This window comes from Apis dorsata, unplaced genomic scaffold, assembly GCF_000469605.1.
Source record: "Apis dorsata unplaced genomic scaffold, Apis dorsata 1.3 scaffold_78, whole genome shotgun sequence".
Classification (NCBI taxonomy): Eukaryota; Metazoa; Arthropoda; class Insecta; order Hymenoptera; family Apidae; genus Apis; species Apis dorsata.
The window spans coordinates 787,656-801,302 of NW_006263376.1; the positions used below are offsets into that span (position 1 = coordinate 787,656).

General features: G+C 43.9%; 1 protein-coding gene and 1 non-coding gene across 2 annotated transcripts in view; one reads left to right on the forward strand and one right to left on the reverse strand.

The window, feature by feature from the left end:
* Nucleotides 1-13,647, reverse strand: part of LOC102671789 (protein vestigial-like) — a 59,230-nt gene that overhangs the window by 23,057 nt on the left and 22,526 nt on the right. The window lies entirely within an intron of this gene.
* Nucleotides 9,984-10,066, forward strand: Trnas-uga. Its single transcript has one exon. It is a non-coding gene; the product is annotated as a tRNA-Ser (tRNA).

A 13,647-nucleotide genomic window follows, 5' to 3' on the forward strand; every position in this document is an offset into this window, starting at 1 on the left:
CCTCTTCCTCTTCTTCCTCTCTTTCATCCCCTCCTCGATCCCACCACCACCACCACCACCACCGGTGTCGACTCACTTCGCCGACTCGAGACCGCGCGCGTCTTTATTCGTTTCCTCTTTTGTCTTATAGATCTCTGAATCTTTGTATCCCCCCTCCCCTCGTCTCGTTCGTTTTCCTTCGCGTCCTTCAACCCCCATTAAAATGCTCGATACCTCGATGATCCTGGACGTTGATTTGGATTTATGTTCCACCGCGAATCGAACGAAACACCGACTGGTCACCGATTGTGTACACGATCCACCGATCATTGCTCGCCGATGTTCTTGCGTTTGTTTCTGCGTCCAAAGTATCCCGAGACCTTTCTCTTCGAGGGGACCAGTTTTTGTCCCCTCCACGCTGGATTAATCGTGTCGATAATTCGTCGTTCGTTTAGACGAACGACGTTTCACCACGTTCGCTCATTCTTTCCCACCCAATATTCCTATTCTACGGTATTTCCTTGGAGCGATAGGAAAACCCTATATGCAACGCACACACAGGATTTTTACGATTCGTCGCGAAAACGACATCTCGAGAATCGCGTAGAACGAGATCGGGAGCGAAACGAACGATTGGACGTCTGCTCGATCCAGATTCGATCGGAAAGATCGGTCGCTCCGTTCGACGAAGGCGAAGGAAGGTGAACGATGGGAAGGAATACGAAAAAGGGATGAAAAGGCGCGCCTCGGCCGCGAAAAACGAACGAAACGACGGAGAGGAGCAACGAGGGGAGGAGAAAGATGGGGGTCGGTAACAAGCTACCACGGGATATCGCGCAATTTGTTTGCCGGACACGGCCATTCGTCGACACGATTCTCCTATCTTCCACGGAGATGAGAGTCCACAGATCTCGACCGTGCCGTTGGATTACGACTATTGATAAGGCGCCGGTGAACGAGTTCCCTTTGGTTAAGTTTAGTTCATTAGCAAACCAGCCAGCACAGGTGGACGATGGAGCGATCCCTCGTCCGACCGACAAATTACAACGAGCTCGGCCTCTTTGGGGGGACAAAGTATCGCGTCCGAATGTCGAGAACTCGTCCGGATTTGCCACTCGATTCTTAACCGATATTTTAACCGATATTCCCTCCAACAATATATCTCATCTTCGTCTTTCTCTCGTCCCATCGTCCAATTACGCTCTTCAAACATCCTCTTAAATCGTGACAACAATGGTCGGCCTCACTCGTCCACGCTACGAGCATTTTTCGGATTCCATTCTCGAAATCCATCCTTACATCATCGAGATTATAGTATAACATGCAAAAGTCGTACGTATACTGTATCCGCTTGAGATAAAAGTAGGCGTAAAGACAGAAATAGATAGAATAGGACTCGAGAAGCATCCTGTTGAACAAGCCTGCACGTTAACGCCGCTCGGGGTCTGGCCGCGATATCGGTCGAGCATCTCGATCTATCGCGCCGTAATCCTCTCGTTTTTCGTCGGCATTAATATCGGCGAGAACGATAACCACGGCGACAAGTATCGCGCCTCCGGCAGTAAACACGTGGCGACCGCGATTCCACGCGTCAACCCAACGATGCCTCCGCTTCAACATTCCATCCCGAACAACCCGACCTCTTATTTTCACCACGTGTAAATTGCGCGTACGGAGCTACCGCTATGAATTTCGCGGCAACATAATCGTAAAACCGATAAATAGAGCGGCATTCCAACCTCGCGGATGTCGAGGATCCCTTAATAACCCCTCATTTTTATCATATTCTCACCTTTTAATCGACGACGAATATACGTTCTTCTCCTTTCCCGAGTTTCGCGCCACGCGCCGCGCGTTCGTACCAACTCTCAACCGTCTCAATTAAACGCGAAAAAGCTCGGCGAGAATTTGCGAAATGCGACGAGACGACGAAAACTCGCTTCGACTCGCCATTCTCTTTCTTCCGATTCTACGTCGATTGTCGCATCGCTACAATTGCATCGCGCTACATCTTTTCTTCTCGGAAACAAGATCCAATAAGAAGAACGAAGAAGAAGAAGAAGAAGGAGATGGAAAAAATCGATTCCTCGAACCGGATCGTTTCTTCTCCTCACCGTCCATCGAGCAAAATTCGAATGGATTTCGACGAAGAAGCGAACGACGAATCCTCGTCCGCCCGATAACGCCTCGGTATACGTATTTAACGTTTCTCCTTCTACCGGTAACCACCGGCCAGATACGCCTGAGTAATATTGGCGCATCGCGATATAAATGAAAACGTATCCCGGCAAGGTGGCAATGGCGTGGCAACCGACGTGGACCTGTCCGGACCTGGCGAGAGTTGCGTGGAATACGCGGAGGGGAGCGGGAGCGGTGGAATAGGCGCGTTAAAAGCCGGAGGAGAGATACCGGACGGACGAGGCCTTTAGCGTCCTGTTATCAGGCCCGATCCGATACGGTCACCAATAACTCGGCCTACCTACCGCAGCGACGCAACCTACTACGTAAAGGTTACGCTCCCACCGAACGTTTGCTACCGGCCGCCGGACCATTTACCAACTTATTACCATCTACCGTCCACCGGCTCGTTCCACCAACTTCGCACCGAACGATAGTTGTCCAATAAAAACTCGCTCTTTACATCCGCGGTGTAACGTCGTTCGCCGCCCATAACCGAGACGCATAACTCGCTGCGCTTTATCGGAGGGGACTCGTTGCTCCGTTTTTGCCGGCGACCGACTCTCGTGTCCCGTGCGATTCCGCCGCTTTGGATCGAGCGGATCCATCTCGTAATATGGAAAATCGAAATTCGGTTACGATCTTTCCGTTTTCCGAACAAACTCGAGTCGAAAGAATTCCCTCGCGATGAATTTTTCTTTCTTTCCGTACGCCGTACGGAGGAAGGATATATTTTCGGATACGGATAGTCGCGAGATTAGTCAAGGAGCAGCAAAAGGAATTTGCGTGAATATTGGACTCGGTTCATTAAATATTCTTAAGATGCGCTTAAGGATTATTATCTCGTATATCGGAATTACGAAGGTGGGTATAGTAGAAACAACTTTCTTGGAAATAACTTTTGGAATATATCGTTTATAACCATCGTTTGCCAAATAACGCGATGAAATCTCGATAACCGATCGTTTAAAATTATTATCCACTTTGAAATTTATATTTTACATCGATATTAAAAAATTCAAAAATTCGCGTAAACGCAACGATAATTATTTCCATACTTTTAGACAACGTTTCGCAACATTTCCCTAAAATCTTTCCACGCGCAAAGATCTCGTCTTCCTCCATCCCTCGTTCGAGGAGGAGGAGGAAACTCTAATCCCTAACGCCTTATTACGCGGAAATACAAAAATTGATTATTCTACTTTGCGAAAAGAAAGAGAGGAAAAAAAATCTTCTAATTAAGAGCATTATTTTTACAACCGAGCGACATCTAACAACTTCATTCGACGATTCATTCAAACGATTTCCAACGAGAATCGAAACGAGAAACACTTGGCGTTCCATCGTTCGCCTAATTGTTTCCTTATCCGTGGACGAAACGACGATTAAACGTCGCGATACGCGAAACCTTTCGTTTCCTTATGACTGGTGCGCGATATATGAATTCCTCGCTGCCATTTCATCGCATCGAGTAGTGGCCGAGCTACTCTAGGAATCCGACCAATGTCCTCCGCGAGTCCACGCGCGTGCTTCTCTATACGGGGATCGCTCACCTCCACGCGATTCCTTTATTTTTGCGCACCAACTATTTCCGTTTTCCCGTAAAACAAGGATAAAACATGCCTAATGCTTTTACCACTATCACTCGCTTCCTTCTTTTATCTTTTCCGCCGGCATAACGGACGATTTCATCCTACGATTGTAATAAAATTGTTTATCGCCGATCCAATAATACGTAATAAACAGTGACAGAACGCGCGAGATAAAAAAATATCATCTTCTCTCGTTTCAATCTCTATGTATCGGTCACTTAGAAACTTAGATCGAGCAACGACACGAGTAATCGCGACCTACCTACCGGCGCGAGTTTCTATTAATTCCTATCGGTTCGTCTCCCTATAGGTAGGTAGATAGGTAGGTAGGTAGATAGGTAGGTAGGTACTCGTCAACCAAGGCAATTAACGAGCGAACCGACAAAACGTCCATACCTCGCGCAAACATCAAGAGGCCAACTGTCGCCATTCCGCGTCATTACCTAGCAATGCCTGCCAGTTTGCACCCTTTGCATTCCCTACGCGCGTTCCCGAGTAAGAAGCATAACCAGTCACCCGAGAGCCGACCGCGCGATCCACGCGATGGCATGAAAATAAGGTTGAACGATTATCTCCGTTGCGCGTACGGCAGGATAGGAGAAGCGGGTCGTCGATCGCCGACCAATCGCGCGCGATGCATCGAAAGAAAGATCGCGTCGCGCGATCCCCTTTCGAAAATAATTCCTCCGCGAATACCTGGCTCGCTGGTTACGTGGCCCGCCACGACCAGATTGCTCGCGAGAATGCGCTCCTTTGCAACCACCGTTCCATCGATTAATAATCGAACGTTGCCTCCAGTTTTCCCCTCTCCTTCGTACCGGTATCGCACTACTCGCGCGATGCCAATCGTATATCGAGGACGCGTGGATTCGTCTCGAATGCAGCGACCACGTCTTATTACACCGACTACCGACGACTTCTGGAAACCGAGGCGGCGAGTGGAACGGCGAGCGTGGCCCGCTTTTCCACTCCGACATTCCCTACAGTCGCAACGCTTTCGATCGAGAATCGAGAGATACGTTTTACCGATGATTAGAAGAGCTTCGAAGCTTTCTTTCTCAAATTATAGATATACGATAGGGAGTGGTGGTAAATTTTGGTTGAGAAAGACGAGGATGGGAAAATTGGGCAAAGAGAAGGAAGAAAGGAGGGCGCTTCTCGAACGTATCGAACGAGAAGGTATCGATGGACGGAGCGAGAAGGCGACGTGGATCGGAATGCGATCCTTAGAAAACAGAGGTGGCCGCCGGTGAACGCAGTGGCACGAAGCGTAGCCCCCTTTAGCGCGTGTCGCAAAGAATGGCGTTCCTAGACTAAAAACGGAACAGCGGCAAGGAATGTAACGTTGCAGCACACCTTGCCCCGAGCTGTGACACGAGTTGGCGCGACCGCGCGCGCGCAACGAGTCCGATATGCCGATTCCGTACCGATAATTCTCAACCATCCCCGCCAACCTCCCGTCCCTGTATCGCATCCGCGTGTAAATACGTCTCGCTCGTCCTTCTTCTCGGACGTTTCACGGACTTCCGCCGTCTTTCCTCCGCGATACCTCGCCTCGCCTGCCCTCCCCTTCTCTCTTTCGTTTCCGTTTTTTCCGGAGAGAGAGAGAGAGAGTGGAGAACAGATCTGTTCCTCCATTCGAGCTGTGATTCGCGAATTTAAAAATAAATGAATAAAAGGATCGTTGTATCTCGCAAATTGATCTCGTCCGTGGAGGTAAACCATTTCCGACGTTAGCGAGCAATAATTTTCGCCGTAAATCTTATTCAAAGCCGACCGGTTGAGTGAAAAGGACAGCTGCTCGCGATCCGATTCTGGTGCGTTTCGGTGTAATCCAACGGGTCATCCAGCGTGATGAATTACCATCGAGGATAGCGGTGTACTCTCTCCAATCCTTCCTAGTGTTTGATGTTGAACGCGATTAACGTGTTCTTCTTCATTCTAACCTCCCGTTTGATCTTGACACGCAAATTTGCGCTCCTATCCTCAGCTGCGCCGATAATATCGTACAACGCGTGCTATTCGGTTATTACTGAATTCGGGATTATCCTTCAAAGGGCTTGAAAATAAGTCTTCAACACCGATCCCATTGCGTTCTCGCACCAACGACTCGTAATTTATTTCCCTTATCCTTCCTTCTCGTCCGATTATCATATCCTTTCCTACCTCTCCTCTCGTGTTCGAGCAGAGAGCAAAGAAAAACCGCCGAGTCTCTCATTTCAATTTCAAGCGCTAACGCAACGTCTCGTTTCCAACGTCTCGTCTAATATATCCGTACGGATAAGCGGTAGATCCAGGTAAATATAATATCCGCGTTACCATTTTCGAATTTTTAAGATTCCTACGATCAATAACGATGCGGATTACGTTAATTATTTCACTTTGTAACCATCACGTTAAATCAATTTGATAATATCGATACAACTTGCTTTTTCAATCTATACCTATTTAAAAATAGAAATACGCGTGATTGCCGTATAATTTTTTTTTACGATAAAACGGGTACAATAAAATTAAAGAATCGCGAGGAAACGCGAGCACGAGGTATTACAGGAGGAAAACACGCGGATGTTCGCGTGTTCGAAAGCATTAAATTGGCCGAAGGAACGGAAGTAATTTCTTAAGGCGACGCAAAGTGGACGATTACAATGAAGGTATAAATTTCGTTGAACAAATTCGGTGGGAAAATGGCGGATCTATCGTAGAGGGAGCCGAGTGGTTTGCCGTCGTCCTCGGACGAAACGCGACGAGAGCCAACTGGTACAATAGTCACCTGAGGCGATTAATGGCGTCCGGTAATCGTAAATAACAATAAACCAGTTTACTCGAACAACAGTCGCGTGGCTTCCGCGATTCTGCCAACCATCTCGATCGCGCTACCATCCATGCGATCCATCACGACCAACAATTAATTTCCAACGGACGCGAATCGCGGTCAAACATTTTTTCGAAACGAAGAATACGTCCTTCGATACGCTTTATCCGTTTTCAATTGAATCGAAATTTCATCAAAATCGATCAAACGTGCTTAATCGAACGGGAAGAATCGAGAAACTTTGTCCACGAAACTCGACTCGAGCGTTCTCGAAAAGTGGATCGCGACGGGTAGAAAGACGGTCACGCGTCCCCTCCCGCGAGAAGGGGGGAAAAAAGTGAGAGGCGTTCTGTTCGGTGGAAACTGGCCCTCGAGGAAAAGCTTATTCGATTCAATTCTAATGGCGCGGATAGTTGCATTCGCGATAAACCCGACAAGGGGCCATCTCCAACCGTGCCGACGTCGAATAATGAGAGTATTCTCACCACGTTTTCCGCGACACCGGCGTATTACGGATCTTCAAAGAGCCGCCACGGACGTCGGTCTCGCATCGTTGATATAAATTACACCCACACACAAGCGCGCACGTTTCGAGGCCAACCGATACAACGTCTCGAAGGGAGGACGTTCGTCGCGCACTGTGCGCGTCGACGTATTACCAGATTCTTAGGAATGCTTATAATTTTACGAGCCTGCTTAATATGCGCTTAGCTTCTGCCGCGGTAGCCTCGGGCCCGAGTCCTTCCCCCCTCCTCTTCGTCATCCCTCGCCTTCCTATCCACGACATTTTCCACTTAACCTTTGAACCAAGATCGTTCTCGCGTAGCAGGTGCATTCCACCTTGCGGCGCGATCATCGCTCGAAAATTCATTCCGTCGAGATGAGGTCGCCGACTTCCTCTTCTATCGCGGAACATCTATATTCGATACGGGTGAACGAACAAGGATTCCAAACGGATTGAACTTTCACTCTTACCGCGCTTCTCTCTCTCTCTCTCTCTCTCTCAATTTTTTATTTCATTTTTCTATACGCGCAGCACGTACTCGCCGATTTTTTCTTATCTCTGTTCGGAAGTACGGTATAAATGAATAGATTACGTGGATCGGGAGGCATGGCAAATTTCCGGAGAATGCCTCCTCCCTATGACGAGGAGAATTATCGAGATTGAAGTTTGCGTGGATCTTCGACGAGGAGCGTAATTGCATAGCCGTAAGACCGTATATGACGTAAGAAGGAAAAGATGGTTCAAAATTTCTGTTCTTTCCTATGTATTCTTCCATGTATTCCACGCGTACGTATTGTTTCGTCGAGACTATAGTAATGAATATAATCCTTGATTCGCAGCTTCCTTCCATTTATTTGAAAATCACGCTTCGACAGTACTTGACGTTGGTTCGCTTAAAATACGCGTATATAAATCTGAGTTTCCCGATTTCTCGGCCGTGCCGCTTATTTTTCAACGCTCAAGGTGCAAAACCAGTATGGTACGCGAAAGCAACTCGGCTAGTTTATGAGACAGGTGAAGGGCCATCGTTTTTGTTCGAACGAAACTTCCCGTGTCGCCATTTAAGCGCGTATAATCGTCTGACGTATACGACTGACCAGTTGTAATTGCATTAATTTCCTCCCATAATTATGAATCTTGTTCACCGCTTCCGATCGTTGTCGGGTAACGTATCCGCAAAGAAAGTTGATCTCGCTATTGCGATTAAACGTTTGGTTGGATCCGTTGAGAAAAAAACTTGAAAATTAATTTTTTCATTTTCATCCGTGTATATAAATTATACGCGAGAAAGAAACACGTAATCCATCAATTCGTAAAATTCAAAGCGGAGAAATTGTGTTACGTACTAAGAATCACGAATTTTAAAAGATTCGTGTTCTTGTCTACCCGCTATACGAAACGATAAAATAAAATTGCAACTTTTCGCGATACCGAGAATAAAAGAGTCCGGTCGATTCGAAAGAAGGCTGTATTTTCATTAGTCATGAAACGCGTCTCTCGACCAGTGTTGTCTCAAGGGTTGACTCGACAACTGTCGATTCGTCACTGTCAGCTAGTGCAGTGTCACGAGCTGCGCGAGATGAGACGACCGATTACGAGAATGAAAAATGATCCGCGAAAACCTTTGATATTTCGTCTTCTATTCCCCCGGGGGATATAAGGAATATGTATCGAGTTCTTGGATACAGAAACGAAGCGTAATTTTTACTTTTAATTCTCCTATTCTCTTTTCTTACTTTACTCTCATTCATAAATGAGAAAAAAATCACGCGACGAACGAGACGTGGTCTTCTGGTTGGAGCCTCGAAGAAATTTATCGCTTGTTGTTCCACTAATATTAATGAATTTAATTTTATTGTAAGCGAATACGCAATGACGATGTAATGGACAATAATCTTTTCCATTTCCTCGTTCGAAAACGGTAGGAAAACCGTGATAAACGATCAACGAACTTATGAACGTGTATGACGCGATAAAAACAAGATAATTTGTAATAACAAATCGATTAATCACTTATCGTTATGTTCGCGTGTTCTTTGTTTATCATCCGTGAAAATGATTTATACTTAAGCGACAACACAGGTGCAACAAGAACGAAAAGATATCAACGAAAAGAAAAATCTCTTTTCTCGTTTTTTTTTCTCGTTTGGGAGACCAAAGCTACGATATCATTCGGTTTAACGATCGCGATTAAACAACCGTGAGATGACTCAATTATCGTTAATACGGTCGCGACGTGCCGCTTTCCTCGGAATCTTGGAGGAAAGGAGAAGAGGAGAGAGGAGAGAGGAGAGGGGAGAGGGGAGATAGGAGAGATGAGAGAGGAGAGGAGAGAGGAGAGAAGAGAGAGGAGAAAGAGAGAGGTGAATTTAATTAATCCGCAGTTCATTCGTTAAAACCCGGAAATGCGACCCTTGTAATTGTCTTAGTTCGATCGTTTCCTTGGCTAATTGAAATTCTTATCCAAGTATCGATAGCGTCGTGAAAGAAACTTGCCGGACTCTATTAACGATGCTTGATCATCAACGCGTTAGCGATCTTTCGATCTTGCTGACTTTTTTCCCTTTAAATCATCGACGATGCATCGATCGTTTGACGTAAATTTTTAAACGATTTCAAATAAAAAAATCAATTCCAATATTTTATAAATTACATTCATTTAAAAATTTAAAAACGATAAGTTTAATATTTTCTTTCGATTTATAAATTTTGTTTTTTTCCGCATTATCGATATACAAAGTTTCTTTTATGAAATTCTTTTCATTTATTTTTTTTTTTTTTTTTTAATAATATTTCATTTCAATATCGTTTATTAAGATAATTCATCTTTTATTCGATGAACAAAATGATTCGATCGAACAATAGACGTTCTCGATCCCCTTTAATACGAAATATAAGAACCCAGAAGCGACGAGCTGCGGTGTCCGAGCGGTTAAGGAGATGGACTTGAAATCCATTGGGTGTTAACCCGCACAGGTTCGAATCCTGTCCGCAGCGAAAAATTTTTTTTCTTCAAAATCGTATTTATTCGATAACGAAACGTTAAATATGCATCGTAAATGTACAATTTTTCAATTATCGTTAATACGAGAATAAAAAACAATGTTAAACGAGTTACGATTGTGCCTCTTCGCTCAAGTTCACGGTAAGCGGTAAGTATATAGATAAGTGATAGCATAAGAGAACAACGATGAAAGGGATTTTTATATCGCGTTATTTAATTCACGCGTTTCCAACGTTCATTTGTCACTTTTGCAAAGTTGGTCCCGCGCCAGTTACGATCGTAAATGAACGACGACGAAAGAAAGGTTTCCGAAACTTCGTGAGTAAGTAGACGGTCGTTCGAAAGTATGCAGATTTGTATAACGATTAGCAAGTTGTGATTCGTCATCGCACCTACGCAATCAACTCCGTTACGTTCAACCGAGATTTCACGATAGCGATAATAATAATAATTCGAAAAGAGCACCGATAAATACCGCGTTGACGTTGATACATCATGAAAGATACCTTATTTCTCGCGATTGATGACAATTGCCACGCGACGAAACGACAAAAACGACCACTCGTCGAATATCGTTTCCCTGGAAATGCATTCTATGTATTTATATATACATATATATATCACGATATATATATCCCGAGTAATAGATAAAATTTTGCCCCTTTTTTAAGAGAGGATCGCGTAGATAGACGCGCGACGACGCAAAGAGACAAAAACCGTTTCATAAAAATTCTTACACAGATCCCTCGCGTTTCCCTCGTATTTCCCTCACGCTACCCGCTTCTTGACTCGCGGTAATTGAAGAAACAAAGGGGACTGTAATTATGGCTGGCAATTACGTCGGCGTAAACGCGCTTGCGCGAAGCGGAGAAGCATGGCCGAGCGTGCGGCTTTCTTCCACGCTCCACGCCAATTTTTGATGAAATTATTTCCTACGGAAGAGTCGTTTTTCGTTGTTGTCGGAAATGGCGGCAGACAGAAAGCCGCTCCGCAACAAACTCGATCAACACCGGAATCGCGCTCCGTCTCTCCAATAATAATCGCTCGTTTCGCAATTAAGCAATTGGAAACATTTTTTGGTAGAAACCGAATCGAGTCGAAATCACGAATTCGAATGAAATCAAATATTTTCGGATTACGTTCGAATCTTGAAATATCACGAAATTCTCAGATTTTTATAATTCTCTTCGAAATTTTAAAACACGCTGATAAAGTTGGCAATGCGTTACAGCGATAATTCAATGCATACTTTACCTTTTTATTGCGCTTTAACTAAAATCTTTATCGTGATTTGTTCATTAATATTTTTAAATTATAGTTTATTAATAGGGAAGGATGTAAAGACAAGATACTCGTATAAATTTACATCGTAAAAAATTTAAAAGGTAAATGTTTCGATTAATTAATAAATCATAACCTTTCAACGGAAAAGTTTCTTCATTTTTCACACGATTTCGCAAACGATAAATACGCAAATAATATCTCTCGATGTAATTGCAGAGAACAAACGACAATTTGATAAATGAATCGCGATTTTAAGTATTTAAGAAATCGAACTATTCGTGATTAAAAATTGCAAAGAAAACCGATGTATATAATCTCGATAACGAGAGACGAAAGAATTCGTAGATCAAAGGCGATGAATAAAATACAAATTTTACGCAATTTGATAAAAATATTTACATGTAAACATTTAATATTACCTAATAAGATTAGATAATAAATATACAACGTATTAGAAAAAAGTATTATTACTAGTATGAAATATCAGAGAAATTCGAGTCGTTAAACAATCATTCATCGAAACGTTTCGATTCTTTCGTCTCCTTTTTTTTACGCGTCGTTAAAATTAATCAAAAAATTGCGTTATCGCAATATTCGCTTCCAATTTATTGCATATCGCGTAACGAATATCGAGAGCGAGGACACTCGTTATATCCGAAGCACAGAAAGAAGAAGAAGAAGAAATCAAACAGCCGTTCACGAATTACCATACATTTTGTGGCGGACCGGAGATGACCGTAAAGCTGTCGGCTATCGCGAAAATCGCGGTGAACCATTGTACGCTCGAGGACAAATGCCCCGTGTCGAGCATCGAGCGAAAAGAAGATAAATAAGAAAAGAAGAGGGAAAGAAAGGATCCGAAAGCGCAAATAAGACGTCGGCCGATCGTTGGCTCGATCGTGGAAGCGAATCAGAAAATCGCATGCAGAGCCGGTGGAAAGGTTTACGGCCTTCGTTATCCTGTTTGCGCGCTCATCAACCTCGAAGGAACGCTAACCCCGACGTATCTGCCAAGAAATAAGTAGCGGCGCGGCGATCGTGATCACCGATGCGAATTCAACACCGTTCCGAAATCCCCTTCCGATCCCATCTCCCTTTCTTACCATCGTTCGTCTCTTTCTTCGCTTCTTTCCAAACATTCGAACGCGACAAATCCATTCTATCGATTATCGTTTTTCCCTTTCTTTCGTTTCCCTTTTATCGTTGCCGAGTGTGAAAATTCCGCTATTCCAATCTCTACCGTTTCTAACTCCTTCTCGTAAAGAGATTCCGCGATATTACGATTATATTATATGATCGAATACTGGAACCAGATTTTTTTCTATTCCCCGATATCAACGGGGATTCTTCGTCTAAAATATCGAATTCGCGTTTCGAAGGAAGATCCGCTAACACGATTACGTAAATCGCCGCTTTCGTTTACACGCTACTTAATTTTGATAAAGAGGCCTTATCATTCTTAACCATAACGCGAAACGAGGCACGCATTGGTTTCGCGTGTTGCACGCTTTCCGCTTAATTCTAACTTAACGCGGTTAATTAAAGTAAATTCTTATCGACTGACAACGATTATACATCGCTCGTATATAATCCCGATCACGCGCGTGTATATTTTTAATCGTATTTGTATAAATTAGCGAACAAAAACAATTCTCTTCCGTTATTTTTCTTCGCGAGAAATTGAAAAAGTTAAATATTTTAAAAGACGATTAATTGGAGGAAGAAAAAAAGAAAAAAGAAAAAAATAGATATTAATCGATTCGCGTTAATTCGCGAATTCACACACGGGAGGGAACATTCACGAGTATTAGAACGAAAACCATAAAGATACCCTCGTAAGAAGAAGCTTTTCATCGAGCGAATATCGAAGAATTTGTCGCTTCGCTCGAAGCGGGTCGAGCGAGAAAACATCAAAGGATTCCTCCTCACCCCTGTTTCGTCTCCCCGCCCTTGGCCGCCATCCTTCTCGACGTAATAATCATTTATTATCCCGACGAGTAATAACCGGTATGCAACGATATTATGAAGTTGCGAAAATTAAGGCTTTGTTTAAAAATTAGCTACCCCTACAATTTACGCGACGACCTTCTTTCATAAACTTTATCTTCGAGGTCTATCCTTTGCTTCGTTACCGGTCTTTGCTACGTATTACGAAATACGTATTTGATTTTCAAATCAACACATTTGTTCGACCAACGGTCATCCAAATCATCATAACGAGATTTTATTCGACGATAACGCAACCGTTTAATTCGTTTCTACGTTAAAAAGTTTATATATATATATATAT